The sequence below is a fragment of the Zophobas morio genome, unplaced genomic scaffold, assembly GCF_036711695.1.
Source record: "Zophobas morio isolate AGI-343-1 ecotype UQ-CSIRO unplaced genomic scaffold, CSIRO_AGI_Zmor_V1 ptg000205l, whole genome shotgun sequence".
Taxonomy (NCBI): domain Eukaryota; kingdom Metazoa; phylum Arthropoda; class Insecta; order Coleoptera; family Tenebrionidae; genus Zophobas; species Zophobas morio.
In genome coordinates, this window is record NW_026972309.1 from 70,504 (window position 1) to 79,245 (window position 8,742).

The following is an 8,742-nucleotide window of genomic DNA, read 5'->3' on the forward strand; positions in this document are numbered from 1 at the left end:
TTATAAATTATACAACTTATGTTATTTTTATATTTAGTTATTATTTAATATAAAATTTCGTATAAATTTATACTAAAATATACAATTTTATAATTTCTAAAAATATAAATATAAAATAAATATAAATTTCTATATAATTCTATATAAATTATACAACTTTTCTAATCTCTATATTCAATTATTATTTAAGCTATTTATTATATTTAAATTTATCATGAAACATACAAAATTATAAAATTTTTATATATTAATATTTACTAATTTATAAGAATTTGTAATTTTTAAATATAGATAGTCCATTATTTATAATTTTATATAAATTCATGGTAAACTACACTTTTTAGAAATAATAATATAAAATAAACCAAAATTCTATTTAATTTTATTATAATAAAATATACAATTTTTTCAAATTTTATTTATAAATATTTAATTTTTTTCTCTAATCATTAATAACAATGCACCAATAGGAATTTTACCTCGAAGTTCTGCTCTTTTGCTTGGCATTATTAGTCTTGTTTCTTCTATTAGTTTAGGCGCTTCCTCGTGCGCGAGATACTTACATATTATGCACAAGTAAACTTTATCTAAATTCTTAGTAAATTTATAATTTATTTTATTAGTAAATTCCATTCAGTTTCCATTTATATACAAAAATTCATAATAAATAATAAAGATATTTTTTATTAATTTTCTTTCTAATTATATACAATTATTTCAATATAAAAGTGTATAAAAAATAATACCATTTTTATTTATAAATTTATTTTATAAGTAAATATACAATTTATATTTATTTATAAAAATTTATAACAAATAATATAAATACGATTTACAAATTATTTTTATAATTAAATTATATATAATTTATATTTATTTTAAAAAATTCACAATTCAAATATTATATATAATTTTTTTTATAAGTCAATTATATACTATTTATTTTATAAATAAGTCCATAATAAGTAATATAAATCTTTATATATATAAATATTTATGATTTTTAAATTTAAAAGTTTTTCTTTTTATTATTATCAATTTTTTTCTTCGAGTAAACATAACTTCTTTTAATAAATAATACATATATATTAATAATAATTTTTAAATAAATTTTTATTTATAAGTTATATATTTAGTATTTAATTCTTATGTAAATTTTTTATATAACTTCATATAATATTTTCTTAAAAAAATTATATTATAAACAAAATTTTTATATACATTTAATATTTATTTATCATATAAATTTTTTTTAAGAAATTTTATATAATGAATACATTTATTTATAAAAAATAACTTTTTTTAAATAAATTTTTATATATGTATATTATAATAAACTTATAAAAATAAATAAATCTTTAAGAAATTAATATAATAAAAAAAATAAGTATTAATTCTTTTGAAAAAAATTATACATTCATAATATTTATTTTTTTATAAACTTTATATAATAATTTTATTTTAAATACATCTTTATATAAGACAAATTTTACTTATAATCCTTTTTATATTAAAGATTGTACTAAATTTATTTTTTATTTTTTATTTCTTTTAAAACTTTTCTAATGGATGTTTATGTTATACTAAAATAAGTTATTTATAATTCTACTATAAATAAGAATTTTTAATATATAATTTTTATTTAATTAATTTAAGTAATCTTTTTTAAATAAATAAATATTGTTTATAACTCGATATTTTATAAGATCATTATTATTATATACAAATTTTATTAACAAGCAAATATCGGACAATTAATATTTATTAAAAATTTTAATAATCATGTGAAATAACTTTTATTTAGAATTCTTTCTTTTTATTAAGTTATTATTTATTTATTTTTTATATTTTTTATTAAAACCATTCTAATAAATATATAGTAGATATTTATACTAGATAAATGTTTATTATAATTCTATTATTAATAAGAAATATCCATATATTTATATATGTATTATTAGTAGACTTCTTTTAAAAAAAATGAAATAAATATTAATAAAATTTTCATTTTTAATAAGATTATAATCATTATATATAAATTATTTATAAGAAAATCTCATACTAATACTTTTTTAAAAAAATATGATAAATATATAAAAGGACTTTTATTTAAATTTTTTGTATAAATTTTTTATTCATTCTTTAAAGAAACTTTTTATAATAAATATTTCATTTTTTAGAATTCTTTATTGAATAAATTTTATACTTATAATTTTTTATTATTTTATTATAAAATTTTTATAATAAAATTTTATAAAATATATTGAATTATATTGATTTGATTTATTTGATTTATTATTTTTTATATTTTATATATTACATTAATTTGTAATACTTTCAGTTTTTTTTTACTTAATATTTAATATTTATTAATATTATTTGTTACTTGTTATTCTATTTTTTTTAATTTTTATTTTGTATAATGCTGTTTGCATTGAAATAATTTTTATTTTTTATTTTTCTTATGATGGAATTTTATAGAAATATTGAAAACTTTTATACTTCATATAAAACTATATGCAATACTGGAAGTTTTATAAAAAAAAATTTTATTATTATTTTAATAATTATAAAAAGTTTTTCTGTACTTTTTAAAAATATAAAAAAATTTCGAAAGACATAAAAAAGATAATCAAAAAATAAAATAAGTACATTAAAAGAATATACTGGTATATAAAAAGTTTAATAATTTATTATTATAATTATTAAGAAGTTTATAATAAAATTAGTACTATTAACACTATAATTGAAATTTTATATTGAGTATTCCAGATTTATTTAAAACTTTTATCATAATAACTACTAAAAGAGTTTTATATTTTATAATTACATTAATAAAGCTTTTGTGTACGTTTTAAATAGAAATAAATTTTGAAAAATATAAAAACACCACTTAAAAATAAAATAAAACTATTAAATAATATATACTTACTTATAAAAAGTTTATAATATATTTATTCTTACTATTATTATTAAGCAGTTTACAATAAAATTATTACTATTAATATTATTCTTAAATATTTATTAGTGTATATTTTCAGATTTATTCAAGACATGTATAAAAATTACTACTGAAAGTGCTTTGTTATATTATTATTTTATAATATATTATTATCATTATTACTATCAAAAAGTTTGCGATAATATTAATAATATCATTCTTGAATTATTTTTGTGTATTTTTATACTTTTACTAAAAACTTTAATACGAAATATAAAACTTTTATTTTTTTTATTACTGATTTTTAGAGTTTTTAAAATTATTATTATTTCTTATTTAAACTTATTATTATTATTTATCATTATTAGTTAATGCTTAATACTTTTTATCAATTTAAAATAAAAGTAGTAAAAAGTAAAACAAAAAAAATACAAATAAATAAAAAATATTACTTTACTAATAGTAGTAATTACAGTATTATATCTACTTTATATATTATTATTATTTTTTAAAGTGGTGTTAATTATGATCAAAATTTATAATACTAAAATAACAAAAAGTATTAAAAATTATGGAAAGGTAATAATAAAAGTAATGATTTTTGACATAATAATAAAATATGTAAACACGTTTGTATATTTTTTTAATATACTTTTTTCTATTTATATATAAAAATTTTGCGCTTCTTTTTTTTTTTTTAGTATTACTTATTATTATTACTTTATTATTATAATTACTTATTATTATTAGCACAACTTTAACGGAAGCACTTTTGAGCCCCGTCGAGAGTTTTTCTAAGTTTCCGTTAAGCTTCATTTTGATTGGCTTCAGCGTTCTTTTCGTGTCCATCATGTACAGCGTGGAGCCTCTACGCTTGTCGGCTCGCGGATTGGGCGAGGTTAAATGATAATAACAAGAATAATGTCAAATAATAATAATAATAATAAAATTAATAAATGTTTTCAATAATATTAATAACTAATTATAATAATAATAAAGATTATAAACGATTAGGATAATAACTAATGGTAATAAATAATTATTTTAAATGATTATAATAATAAATATAATAGATGATTAATTAAATAATCATAATAATAATAAACGATAACGAATCAATGATTATTATTATTATTATAATAAATGATAATAGCAATTATGAATTAAAAAAATAATAAATAATAATAATGATTATAATATTCATAGATAATAAATGTTAAATGATTACAATAATATTAATTAATAATAATAATTATTATTAATAAATAATTACAAAAAAGAGAATGAACGATATTTATAAATATAATAACCATAAATTATAAATAATAATAGATGATTACAATAATAATATTAGTAATAAATGATTATAACAATAATACTAATAATAATAAATGATGACAACGATAATAATAGTTATAATTGCTATTAAAAATAAATGTTATAATAATTAAATAATAATATTTCATGATTATTATAATAATAATAAATTATTATAACTATTAATAATAAATCATGATAATAATAATATGCCAATAAATTATAACAATAATAATATTAATGTAAGTAATTATCATAATAATAATTAGGGATTAAAAAAACTATTTTTAAAATAAATATAATATTAATAAAATATTATACTAAAAATGATTATAATAATTTTAACAAATAAAATTATTAATGATAATAAAAATAATAACAGTAATAAATAATTATATTAATAGTAATAATAACTATAATCAATAATATAACTTTTATATCCGTTCCTTCATTTCATTATAACTTTTTTATAAGCTTTAACTTAAATTATTAAATTTTCTTAATAGCTTCATCTAATACTATTATTAATATATTTTTTTAAAAACTTTTTGTTTTTTATTTATAAACTTTAGTAATTATTATTATTATATTTACTTTTACTTTACTATTTATACTTTTTAACAATATTATTTAATGTTATTAATAAATATTATAAAAAATATAATAAAGTTGTATATTTATAATAATTTTTAAATCTTTTTGTTTCGTATATTCTGGTTTTTGCTACTTTTTTCTATTCTATGATTATTTTTATTTTTATTTTATTTATTAATATATAAATACAAGTTTATTATTTTAAAAAATTATTAGTTATTATATTTCATTAAATATTATAAAAAATGTTATAAACAGTAAATATTTTATATAAAGATATCAGTTTTAATAATCTTTTTATAATACTAACAAAATTTTTTAATAGATTTATCATAATTATTGCTTTTTTATTAATAAATATTAAAAAATATATAATAATCATTATTTTTATATATATATTTTACAAACTTTGGATCTACTTTTTTTTCATTCTATATCATTTTCTTAGCAGTTTTTAGTATTATTTAATAATTAAATATGAAATATTATCATTTTTTAATGATATTAATAAATAATAAAAATATAATAAATTTTTTAATTTTATTTTTTTTGGAAGACTTTGTTGCTACTTTTTTAATACTACATTACTTTTTTAAAGCCGTTTTAAATATTCTATTATAAATTTAAATAAAATATTATTTTTCATAAATTTTTTACATTAAATTAATTAATTTAAAAAAAAATTAATAAAATTACTTTATATATTTTTTTAAAAACTTTGTTGCTACTTTCTTTTATTCTATAATTATTTCTTTTAAATTAATATGAAATATTATTAATTTTTTGTTTATATTATAAGTATTACTTATAAATATTAAATAAATATAATAAATTTATTAATTTTATATATTTTTTAAAAGCTTTGTGTTTCGTATGTTCTGGTTTTTGCTACTCCTGCGCTTTCCTTTACCCTCTACGGCGGCGTTCTTGATGAGCGTTTTTTTTCTTCTCTTCTTCCGCTATTTATTATCAATTGCGCTCGAATGATTGTGATGAATATTCCCGATAAAGAAGGTTTTCACTAACTTTTTTGTATATATCCATAAAAAAAATGTTATAAAAAAAATTATATCATTATTTTGTTTTATTTATTAGAAGAATATTATTTTTTATTTTTTTGTATATATTTATTAAGAGAGCTTTATTTCATAGGAATTTATTATAATGATGATTTTATTTTATTTATTAGAAGAATTATTATGTATAAAAGAATATTATTTTATGTTATTTATTATTTGTAGAATTATTAATTCCAAAAGTATATATATATACTAATATAATTATTTTATTTATAAAAAATTATTATAAAATATATATAATATTATTTTAAGAAAAATTTATTATATTATTATATATATTTATTAAAAGTTTACTGCTATAAAAAATATTACTTATATAATTATTATTTTATTTATTAAACTAATTTTTAATTTAAAAATATATATATATTTTTTTTTATATACTCATTAATATTATTATATTTAAAGAATTTATTATATTATAAATATTTTTTCATAGGATAATCGCCTACAATATATGCATCTATTTATTACATTTATTAACAATATTATTATTTTTATAAGAAATGTGATATTATTTACTTTATCTTTTTTATTTATTAAAAGAATTTTTTTTAAAATATTCATACTTATAATATTTTATTTATCATAAATTTATTTAAAAAAATTATATTTATTTATTTACTTAAATAATTATTATACTCGAACAATATTATTAAATATAGCTTTTATTATTATTTTAATTTTTGCAGGTAAAAGTATTCTTTTATTATTTTTATACTTATTTTATTAAAAGTATTAGTAAAGAAAATATATTAAAAATAAAATTATTATATTTATTTCTTTATAGAAAACATTTTTAAAATTTTTATTTATATATTTACTAAAAAATTATTATATTAATTATTATTAAAATTATTTATTATATTTAACTTATTAAAAAATTTTATAAATTAATTTATTAATATATTTTGCTAGTAAAAGTTTTATATATTTATATATTAAAAAAATTATTATAGAATTTATTATATTTATTTATTAAATAAAATTATCAAAGATTTCGTTTTAAATTTTTAATATATTTACTAAAATAATTATTACTTTTATATATTATGTTTATATATTTTATTATTTATTAAAAAAGTTAAAGAAACTTTAAAAGTATTATTATTATTATTATTATTATTATTATTATTCTCTATTGCTGTTATTATATATTACTAATACATTTATTTATTTTATATTTTTTATTTTAAGAATTTGTAAATTTTATAAGTATTTTTATTATTTATAATACATTCAGTTTACTAATTTTTGCTAAAGAAAGATTTTATTTAGTTTTTACTTTTGTAAATAATTTTAAATTCTATTAATAAAAAGTTTACTTTTGTTACTTTTTTATTATAGTTTTTTTTATATTAAATTTATTTTCGAATTAATTAAATTTTTAATTCTCATTTTATTTTAAAATATTATTATACTAAAAGTTTATGTTTAGACTAAATATATTTTTATTTGTGTTTGTTACATTTAACTTATTATTACTATTAAACTTTATATTAATAATTCTAATAATATTCAAAAATTCGTTAAACTTTTTAATTTAATTTAATTTTAATAATCTTAAACTTCAAACAGGAGACGAGCTAGGAGGAAAACAGACGAGCGTAGTTCTTCTAGGAGAATCCAAAGCTCAGGACCTCAACACTTTTCTCTACCTCATGACTTTTTTGTACGTCGTTCCTCTGCTACCCGCCATGCCCTCTCACGTGCGTCTGGCCCACTTCTGCCTCGTGCCATTCCGTTGGTGGCTCTCTCTTCAGCTAAACCGCCATAATTGGTGGAAGTGTGCTCCTTTTTTAGAGAAATTCCCATTTTATGAATCTTTATTTGTTGTTTGTTCGGTAATTTTTTTGAACATCAGCCTCTTGGTTTTTAATTTTTTATAGATTTATTGATATTTTATTAAATAAAGGCTTTATAATTTTGTTTTATTATTATTCTTATTATAAGTTGAAGTTTTTTCATTTCGAGGTTTACTCAAAGTCTCTATTAAAAGTAAATACTTATTATAATTTCATAAAATATTATAAAAATACAAAAATTTCGTGATGAAATTTGTAATAAAAAAGTTATACACTTCATATTAAAAAGTTTATATGGTTAAAAAAAGTTACTTTTAGTTTTTGAGAAAACTATTCCTTATATATACGCTTTAAGCAAATCGGATTTAAAAAGTATAATTTTTTTTCAGAAATCTTGGAAGTCATTTATAATAATACGAAGGTTAAAAAAAAATAACAATTAGATTTTTTTTGGATTGCTTTAAATTTTTTAAATTCTTTTTCTTTGCAAGATTTTAATTATATAACATAAATTATATACTTTTACTAAAGAAATTCATATCCCCTTTTATACTCTTTAAGCATATTGAAAAAAAAAAATAACTAAACTGTTCAGAATCTCAAAATTAAAATTATATGAAGTTAAAAAAAAAACAATTAGAACATTTCTTTATGGGAGTGATTCGAGTTATTATAACATTTACTGTGAATCATTTTCTCTTTACTATATTAAAATTAAAAATTAGCGGAAATTTTAGCAAACATAAAATATATACTTTCACTAAAGAAATTTAATTTCTTTTTTATACCCTTTAAGCATTTCGGATCTAAAAAATACAAAACTATATAGAATCTTACAAGTAATTTATAATAATATGAAGATTAAAAAATAACCTTAAGGTTTTTTTTTCGGATTGCTCAAATTTTTATAAAATTAAGGTAAATCTTTTTTCTTTTCAAAATTTGAATTAAAATTTAGCAGATAATTTAAGAAACAATATTTTTGTACTTTTGCTAAAGAAATTTA

The 8,742-nt window shown here is 14.2% G+C and overlaps 1 long non-coding RNA gene across 1 annotated transcript; it reads left to right on the plus strand.

Moving 5' to 3' along the window:
• The first annotated feature begins 476 nt into the window (after positions 1 to 476).
• On the plus strand, positions 477 to 7,826 carry LOC135146022 (uncharacterized). Its single transcript, XR_010283648.1, has 4 exons — positions 477 to 576; positions 3,692 to 3,839; positions 5,713 to 5,866; positions 7,510 to 7,826. It is a non-coding gene; the product is annotated as an uncharacterized LOC135146022 (long non-coding RNA).
• Positions 7,827 to 8,742: the final 916 nt, after the last annotated feature.